This window comes from Triturus cristatus, chromosome 3_1 (genome assembly GCF_964204655.1).
Source record: "Triturus cristatus chromosome 3_1, aTriCri1.1, whole genome shotgun sequence".
NCBI classification, from domain to species: domain Eukaryota; kingdom Metazoa; phylum Chordata; class Amphibia; order Caudata; family Salamandridae; genus Triturus; species Triturus cristatus.
Window position 1 is genome coordinate 1,690,703 of NC_140583.1, and position 10,599 is coordinate 1,701,301.

The 10,599-nt window shown below is 41.4% G+C and overlaps 1 pseudogene; it reads right to left on the minus strand.

The window, feature by feature from the left end:
* Nucleotides 1-8,885: 8,885 nt before the first annotated feature.
* LOC146859562 (nicotinamide riboside kinase 2 pseudogene) lies at nucleotides 8,886-9,673 on the minus strand (annotated as a pseudogene).
* Between the last annotated feature and the right edge of the window lie 926 nt (nucleotides 9,674-10,599).

The following is a 10,599-nucleotide window of genomic DNA, read 5'->3' on the forward strand; positions in this document are numbered from 1 at the left end:
TCTGGCCTTGTGACGTCTTTCCAGTCTATCTTTGGTATAATACCAGGTATTTTTCATTCTATTTTTTCTGGGGTTTTCGGAGGGTTTCCTCTGATACTCGCATTAATTGCTGGCATACTGCTGTTGGTCTGCGCACTACGCTATGGCTGCACAACTTGCGCTACTCGACCACGGATTCAACATGTTCCATCTGCGTAGCCGCATGTGGGAAGCCTATGGGACTTTACCACTGGCTACCTTGAGCGTCGCTTATGGATTATCCTTCAGATTCCCGTTTTTCACTTGTGTACAGCCTGTCTTTCACTGCCTCGAATGTCCGTTCCAATGGGCTCTGGATATGTGTCTGTCAAACTTGGTGTCACCGGACCTGGATTTTGATCGACTGATGTATCCCTTAGTGGTACATGAGTTTGACTGTTCTGGAGTCGGGTTTATGGCCTTGGGTGCGGCGCAAGGAGTCCTTGGGTTATGGGATATAGAGAAAGCAGCAATTGACTTCCTGACACGCAGTTACATCGAGATGCCTGCTTCTTGTCCACGTGGAGTGCTTGATGCTCAATTCCCTGTGGAACACGTGTGTTCTTTTTCTTTGCTGGATTGGATGTCAACCAATTTTGCTGATGACTCAAATGATCTGCTACTGGAAGCTGCAGCCGCATATGCTGCTTATACTTTCCAAAATTAACTGCCTGACGACAAGCTCCATGGAGTAAATTTTTTTACCTTCACACAAACGATCGTATTCCTCTATGAACGATGGATTGTGTTTTTATATTTTTTTCTCGCTTCTTCGCTGTTTTTTTCTTCCTCTGATTTACTGAACTCACACTTCAAGCTCTTTAGTCTGCATCGTTGATCTTGAACTCTGCGTTCTGTAGACTTACTCGCCCCTGGTTAAACAGTGGTTCGATCAAAGGGGGATGTCACGTGGATTTAGGCCACTCCCTATTTACAGTGCTAAGTTAGCTTAATCACGTTAGCTGTTAGAAAACCATCTTGTTGCTTTTGCTGACTTTGCACCCGACACTGTTGTTACATGTTATTAATTTGAGAAATGCAGACTCGCTCTTGTCTCAAGGGAATGTTATTTATACATCCTTAACAGTTGCTAGTGCCCTTGGTCTGTACATCGAGTAAAGAACTGTTCTAGGACACTAGACGGTGCCGGCTGATTGTGTTCAGGGTGATCGTACCACTGTTTAGTCACAACATGCACGTAGCTGCAAATACCAGAAAGTCTTGTGCTTTAATATCACAGCGCAGCATATTGTTAGGGCATTCGATAGAAGAGCTGTTGCAGAGAACACTGAGCTGATCCTGTGATGTGACACACCTGAGCTGATCTATACGGTATGGGGTCCCCTATGCAAGCCTATGAGACCTTCTAATAGTCTAATAATATTTTATTAGTTGCTAGAGAAAGGAGGGTGGTTATTTTCCACTGTCATTATTAATATGATCGCTCCTTTTGTATTCTATGGTATTGTAACAATGTTAATGGTAATGATCTTAACCATTTGTCTACTTATGTTAGCCAAAGTACTTTATAACAGGACTCGAGGTTTATGAATAAATTCTTTAAACTTTACTGTGTCTTAGTTATTCTGTTGTGGACTGATATATATGTGCAAACGGGTATTTCGGGTTCCCACCATTCCTGAGAATAACTAAGTCGCTTGTTCTGGGTTGTCTATACATTGGGACCGCCGAGCTAAATCTCGGATAACGAATGTGACACTAAGCTAGTCGGATAAGGGGTTCTTAGTTCTGAGGGGAGTTTCTGGTACACCACAATTCTCTAAGGTTCTGATTTCCTGCGCATAGTTCTGTGCATACGCAGAATCCCTACAACAATTGAGAAGCTGTGGCATAAAGGTACTGTTTTGTTTTATTTTCACTTACTCGTAATCACAATATACAGAGACAATGAATCATACAAGTATGTCATTCAGTCTATAGGGAATGTCACATAAGTCAATGAGGATTACAAGGTGTAGGAATTAAATGTCATCCATACTGTTGGGCGGTATATTTTAAGAGGGTTTGGGCTGGGAAAGCACAAACTCAGGATTTAAAGCATACCCAGTGGTTGGGGGTTGGCTTTACTAATAAAAATGTATATCAGCCCAAACTCATTTGAGCAACATTAAAATAATGAAAGACTGGGGAATTTCTAAATATATAGTAACACAAAAAAAAGTGAAGTTCTAACTATACCATCCATGTTTGTATGCAGCTCTTTGATGACAGTTCATAGGTCACTGTCCTATGTTAGGATTGAAATTTCTGAACTGCAAGTAACACAAGAATCTCTGTGACAAAGGCAGTAACCCACTGAGCTATCCAAATAAAATACAGCCTATCTGCATTTCAAAACTACAAACAGGCAAAGGACTGCTCTCCAGCAGGATCATTAATCACCAGTTCGCTGGACATTTTTTATTGTTGCCTTGCATCCATGGCCATGTTAATGATAAAAACAATTTAAATGAAGCATACAAAGTATGTGCCTTGCTGCTAACACCCTCCCACCATCTGTATATTGAATAGAATGTATATTTGTGTCGTTAAAATTGGTTCTGATGTCGATTTGCGCTTAATTGGACACTTGCTAATTTGGGCTGGTTTTTGGGCTGTAACTGGTCTGATTGGGCTTATTTTGGGCTTATATTTGAGCTGCATTGGGCTTGGGATGGGTCTAAAAATCTGGCAACACTGATTCTAGCTAATAGCCTGTCAGTTGAAGAAAACTGTTGAGGCGTTGACACGCTGTGTCTTATTACGCTGACCGCCCTCTCCTGGTGCGCTATATTCTACTTGAAGAATAGACCTCTTACCTACGAGTATTCTTCATAAGATAGATAGCTACCAAGTACTAGTACGGATTCTAGTGCTTAATGAATTAAGACCCTCATGTTCCGGAAAATATCATGTATTTCTCTCACAATAAATATAGCAGATTTGACGTGCCAATATTTTTCACGAACTCACATCGCAATGTTCTGAGCCACTCGTAATGAGGACCCTAGAACAGTCCTCTACGGAAAAGCTTCACCCAACTTCTCACAGCAACCAAAATACAGTTTAAATTTGCGGCAATTCTAAGCATTACCCAATACCAAACCTCTTAAGCCTCTAAGCCCAACAGCCAATGAGCTACAGAAACTTCCTCACCAATCGAAGGTCATTACGCTTTCATCTTCTACTGCTATATGCACCCACATACGCGATTGGTTGCCCTGCTGGTGTATTTTATTTATTTATTTTATTTAATGCGTTTTTATATAGCGCAGACTTTACCCGAAGGTGTCAGAGCGCTTCACAATAGGCAAAGTAATGATACATAAGGAGAAAAATTACAAGTGAGCATGTTACAAAAACAAACGTTACGTTACATGAGACAATAGTGACAATTGTGCAAGTATCAAGAGCAAATAAAATACAAGAGGTAGCAAACGATACGTTACAAAAGGAAAAAGTGGCGTGTGCAGGTTACAAGAGCATACAAAGTACACGTAGAGGTAAAAGGAAATTGCCATAAATGGCAGACACTCAAAACACTAAAACAAAAGTTACGTTACATGAGGCAGTGGTGGCCGTTGTGCATGTATCAAAAGCAAACAAAATACAAGAGGTAGCAAACGATACGTTACAAAAGGAAAGGTGACGTGTGCATGATACAAAAGAGTACAAGGTACAAGTAGAGGTATAATACTGCATTAAATGGCAGACACTCAAAACACAACACACTGGGAAGGCACTTCTATAGGCATGGAGAACAGAATTTCCTATAATGGAAGGACTTCCTTCAGAAAATAGAGGGCGAGAATTAAATTTGGAAGTGTCTTTGAAGGAGGAGAGCTTTGAGGTCAGTTTTGAAGGCCTGGGAAGAGGTGGTGGTCCGAAGCTGAGGCGCAAGTGAGTTCCAGATTCTCACTGCGTTGCCTGAGAAGGATTGGGCCATCGATCTTTCCTTCTTGAAAGTGGGAGGTTCAAGCAATACATTTTCTGCATTACGTGATGGTCTGGAGCCTCCAGAGAGTTTCAGTTTATTCACCAGGTAGCGAGGGGAGGAGGAGTGCAAGGCTTAGTGGGTGATACATGCAGTCTTGTAGATAGATCTTGCCTCTATGGGAAGCCAGCGGAGGGTGGATAAAATGGGTGAGATGTGGTCGCTTCTTTTGGCCCCATATATGAAACGAGCTGCTGAATCGAGAACAGACTTCAGGGGGGACAGGTGGGATTTGGGGAGGCCAGTAATTGCTGGTGTAATTACTAAACAGAAACATATCCAGAAGTAATGAGGGTTTCAGTCGCAAATAGCGGACTGTTCAGAAAAACCCTAGACGGGGAGCTTCCCTCAGTACGCTGTCGTCAGCGCTTAAACTTACTGATGTCTGTATTTTCTGTGTTCCTAAAAGCACGACAGTCCGCCCTTTGTTTTCACTCCCTTGTCCAGTCAATCTGTAGTCTGTTTTCCATGTCCCTCGGTACGCTGCCAAGTAGTCTGGTCTTTTATTTCCATTATGTGCTCCCTCCAATGGCTTGGGTAGGGCCCCAGAAACTACTCATGCTGCTCTGTTCCAAGGGCTGTGTTGTTCCTCCGTGCTTGTGCCTGCATTGGAGGCGAACATTGAGTGCTTTTCTTTTTTTATTTGCTCACTATGGCTATGATCGGTCCGGCGCCTTGTACCTCTCCCAGTGATCACGCTCGGGAACGGGTCACTATCATGAAAGTGACTTTGGAGAACTACTGTAGTAGTTTGATGGCACAACATGAGGAACGAGTACTCAGGTAATACTGCACGGTGCGAGACAATGGAACTTGGGCAATAGTATTCAGCTCCTGGAATGGGAATTTGATTAACTGAGGAGTTGATACCTTGGTAACAGCGCATTGTTAAGAGCGGGTGCTTTTGAAATGACAGTTGGTTGAGCATGTTACATTGCAAAGTATGGGAAGACATTGATCTGTTAGTGACAGCGCAGCTCAGAAGGTTGAAAACTTGGGTGAATTCAGTTTTCAGTATGATATGAGGGAGTGTTAGCATTATAACTGCAGCAGGAGGTGTAGGTACTCAAGGTATGCCAGCACACCAAAACAAGCGGCAGTTTCGCGATCGCTATTGTAAAACAAACACACGCTCCACAGCGAAACATGTGTTTTTAATAATAGCGCCCGTGTCTAGGCATGATAATTGAAACCACATGGCCTACGGTGCGCGTAATAGACACTAATAGGCCATGGGCGGAGCAATGTGCCCGCCTTTGGCCTATTGCGTGCTCTCTTTGTAAAATACACGCATGCAAAAGTCCAATAGCGTAAGCCAAAAGGAAAAGCACACGCACGAGCGTGTGCGATTTCTGGCTCGATTTTGGAACCCCGTACAAGAGGTCTTTCGCTGCATCAGCAGTGCTTAGCACTGCATCGCTAGGCGCGAGACCTAAAAATAGCACAAAATGTCAAATTCTGTACATTCTCTGACTCTCTTACATCAATACTTACTAATAGAAACCTAGGGCCCGATTCACAAAGGTAAACTGAGACGAAAGTCTAACTTTACGACGTTCGGTAGTCACAAAGGGCATTTACGTGTAGTAAAGTCAAACTTTTGTCTCAGTTTAACTTAAGTTTTGGTCTTCAGTTTAACTGAGACCAAAAGTCTAGTAGTCTCAGGGAAGCTTAAGACCAAAACCTAAGTTAAACTCATACAAAAGTCTAACTTTCCTACATGTAAATGCACTTTGGGAATAACGAAAGTCGTAAAGTTAGACTTACATCTCAGTTTACCTTTGAGATTCGGCCTCTAGACTTCTCATCAATGAGTCAAAGACTAAAAGGTTGATTTAAGTTTTGGTGATATTCTTCAGTCCCTGCCAACATTATGGTCCTCACATGTGGACCAGAGTTTGAAAACTGTGTAGAGACTACTTTGACGTGCTCTTCTTCTGATGGTCCAACGGAGCAAGGGTCATTGAAGGTTTTGCTTTATGTCTGCCTACCTAATGTAGACTGGCGGTCATATAGTAATTTTTTCAATGTCTGTCACTGACAGGAAAAACCTGTCTCGACAACTACGCTCAACATCCTGTGATTCTGGGCAAATCACTTAATCTCCCCGTGCCTAACAAAAATGAATGTGTTCTCATGTAACAAAACTGGTGCTCATGTAAAGCGCTCGATGTCTCGGGTCTAGTTCGCACTATATATAACTCAACAGAACAAAAATAAAAAGTGGCACCGAAAAATGCTCAATGCCACCCTCGCGTTGGGAAGAATCTCCCAGGATGAGGGGGGCATTGTTGTTTTTTTTTCAAGAAGAAAATCTTGCTTTGGGATTTTCTTTTTTAGATTAAAATAAATTGTCACTGTGCAGAACAGCTCCATCATGTTTCGATTTACCCGTCCAACAAAGTTCTTATACAATGGCACAGACTCCCTTGATGGCAGTTCGTGTCAATGTTTTAAATGTCCGCTGGCCCAACCGACATTTCTAAATTTGGCGGGTGGCATCTCCGTCAGGGTGTCGGTGTGATTTACTCCATTGACCTGGTTAAGGATGGGCCGTCAACCAAGACTGAAATTGGGCTTTAAATATTCATATCAGTTTACTACCCAAACTCAATGGAGTGCTGGTGTCATTAGTCTCATGTTACTTTTCACAGAACAAATTAAAACCTTAAGAACATGATGTAACTTCTGATTGCAATGCCTCCTTGTTTATTGTAAATTGACCGTTGTAGGTTTCTATTCTTCAAAGTTCACTCATATTTCATCAAAACTATTTCATTTCAATGTCATCATTCAATCCATACAGATATAGAGCATTGAGTCTTTTGCACCAAACTGATCCCTTCTGAGACGTTGTTTCATCACCCCTTGATAATGTCTGAAGCCCAGATGGAGACGAGGGAACAGCGGCCACAGGAGGCAAAACAAAGAGGCGCGGGGTCGAGGAATCTCACTGAATTTTGGTGCAATAGGGATGATGTCTGAGGTTTTTCAGGAACCACACATGGATGTGAACTATGCCAGGCACTTCATATGGTATGAGTGTCACTTGGCCCAAGAGCTCTTCATACTCAACTTTACAGGTTCACATTGGGGAGGGGGGGTTCAAATTAAACGTTTCCATTCCAGAGTCTTTCACTCTTCCATTTCTGTGTCTTTCATGTTTTAATCACTTCTGGGGGTTCATATATTTGATTACATTTTGGATGTGCACATCTGTACAATTGGGTAAAGAAATAATTCAAAGGTGGAAATACATTCAGTTACATGATGTGCTTTTTCAAGTGAATTAAACAACATGTTAAGTATCGTAACTTATAGCAGTGATGGGTTTCTCTTGTTAATGTACTGCCAGCAGTCTTTTACTAAGCAATAAACATCTGGTATCAAGCACCAAAATGCCCCAAGGAATGCGCGGGTGCTTTACAAATAAACTAAGCATTGTCTTAGTTTTCTGTTTATTTCTGTTTGATATTATACCAATTATGCAAGGCAAACATTAAAACAACTACATATCATTTGCATTTTCATTATTCCTATACATTCAGTTGGAAAGTATTTAACATTAACCAGAGAATTACAACATTACCTACCTTAAAATCTTACAAATCACCCAAACAAGATTTAACTCAACTATCCGTTCAGTACACAGGGGGCAAATATAGGGTCTAGAAGACTCAGAGAAGAAAACATTAAAACAACCAGGGCTACCTAACGTGTTTCGGGTTGTTAAAAAGTATTTTTGGAAGGATTCCAAAGTATCTTACAGTATTGTGAGTTGGACTGAAAAACTATAAAGTGCTAGAGAACTTCAATATTTTCATTTACAATGTTTAATGTTTTTCCAAGTTTAAAATATAATCTCATATTTTCACATTTCATTACAAATGAGAGCAGCTCTTCATCTTACATATGTGCAATTGTCTAAAAATAAGGAGTAACATTTGGCTTTATTTGGTAAAAAAAGATGTGTAAAGTACAACTAGTTGCAAAAGCGTATAGGGACCAGTCCTACATTAGGGACACGTGGATAATTCAACTGCCCCAATTACACCCTTCTTATTTACCTCCCATGTAGTAACTGTGGGCACTTGCCCTACCCTTAAATTATCACCCACATCCTGACGTTGTATCTCAGGAACCTGACGGTTCAAAGTACTTTACACATGCTCTGTGCCGTGCTACATTAGGACCCACATTCTTTAATGTCCATCTCAGTTCATTTGAGGTCAATTCACATCAGCAGGGGGAACTGCATGAAATTCCTAAAACTGTGACATTTCTTTCCAGTTTTCTCACACAGGAGCAAGTCAATATGGAAGGAGGCTAAGAATGATTATTTCTCTTAGTCCCCTAAAAGCGCAACAAACCTGCCTCGCTTTAGGGTACTACAGCCTTGTGGGTCTCATATGAGCTAAACTGTCTCAGCAGAGATAAGAAAGTCTTGAGGAAATTAGATTTATGGCACCCCACCTTGATGCAGGTGTCAGTCTTAGTACTGTAAGAGTTAGACATTACAAAATCACTTATTTTCAGATTCTGCACTCTGGACAGACAATGTTGATGGGACGGCGACACCCTCCTAGCTGATTGGCACAGTGTGTTCAACACCTATGAATATTTACTATAAAATCCCTTCACTCTCCTCAAACAACATTTGACTCAGTTATGCATACTTCAAAGCAGACAACAAAATGTGCAATTATAAATAAATATTATCGTAACAATGCACTGTGCCCTCTTCTCAATAGGTTCACCTTAAAATGCTGCCATAGTGCCCATAGTGCAAATATATACAAAGTATTAGAGGTAGATATTAGACACATGATGCTGCATTTATTTACAGCTTCTGTACACTCAGGTAGTTCAAACCCTAGGAGGCATTTAAGAGCTGGTTGTGGCAGATTAAAAGCTGGTTTTGAATTTCCTCATACACTTGAATATAGAGATCATCTCTGGTCTTCAAACTATCAAACAAACACCATCTACTCCATTCTTCTACATTTCCTGTCAGTGCTTCAGGTACATGGGCCAAACAAGGCCATTAAACAGCCCTGGTTGATGGGCAAAACATGGCCACTAAACAGCCCTGGTCCATGAGCCAAACATGGCCATCAAACAGCCCCGGTTCATGGGCCAAACATCAGCCTTGGTGGGTCGTGTGCACTGGAGTTCCTTTATACTCCTTCGCCTTTTGCGTTCATCATATGGAAAGGCTAGAAAATGCTTCAGAGTACAGGGATCAATGAACAGTTTGTAGTCGGAGAGCAGAAATCCTTCCAGTCAAGACACGGACATCTTTTGACCCCACCAGCCCAGAGTCTGGTGAGACAGTCATGCCGCGAGACCGAGCAAACTTAGTGGGGTTCTCAATCCATGCCTTCACTATATTCCCCGTAGCCTCCATGTCCATAGGGGTTATTACATCCCACAGTTAAAAGCCATCTTCCCCGACTTCTATCAATCAATCAGGATTCATAAAGCACCACAAATCACACATGAGGGACTTAAGGTGCTGTATGATCATGTGGTTTGTAAAGATCACCATGATGTACAAACACAGTTTGTTAAGTCTTTACCAAGCCTGTTGGCCAGTGTGGTCTCCCCAACATTAGCCACACCGCGATCACTACGCTGTACTTCATCGCAGAGCTCTGTCATGGTCTCTTAGCTCTCACGGAGAACTTGTTTCAAAACGTCAGTGCTATTTCAGTCAAGCAACAGTGCACCGGACCTTGTCAGTGAGTCAAAAAGTAATCTATTGGGAGCATACTCCATTAACCTACCCAATCATAACATGGGCATATGAAACATCATTGAAAAGTCATCTCAACCTTTTATGATTACCAAATAAGAAAGTTACTATAACAAATTACAATGCAAACAAAATGCATCACCAAATGAAATATTACCCCTTATTTTTCCTTTTCATCATTTGAAAACCTTTTCCAGCTGCAATTATTTCATCTAATAAACGCATAGGACAGAAAAATTATACAGCTCCATGACGTGTTTTGATGTCAAACTTCATTAAATAGGCTTTAAAATTCTATGCTTTTTTCCAATGTATAACTAACAATCCAATACAATACGTACACATGTTCATTTCATAGTCATTCCACAATTACAGTGTCCTACAACTCTAAAGGCTGCGTTAGGTAACTTCAGGCCAGACAATAGTGGTTAATACCCAAACCATATTTTAAAATGCTATCTGGTGAGAAAATATTGCTCGTGGTCTGCCATATTCGAACACCGCACTCCTCCCTCTTACTTTATCTTTTTCACATAGCTTGGTGTTAAAATCACCCATAATCATACCCAAACCTTGTGAGGCTTGTGGTGATGGTGTACATACGTCTCCTTCAAATCTAGATAGCTGAATTGTATACATCTTATCACCAGGACATGTAAACATCTCCCAGTACAAGGGATTTCAGCGCTGCTGAATAAGAAAATACTTTTGCCTCAGTGATTTGAAGCCATTCACATTTGTCGTCTGAAGGACTGACATGCCTTGCGATTTTGGTAAAAGCTAAGCTCCTTCCCCCTCCCCCGACACTGACGCCTGCTCATTTAGGGAGGCT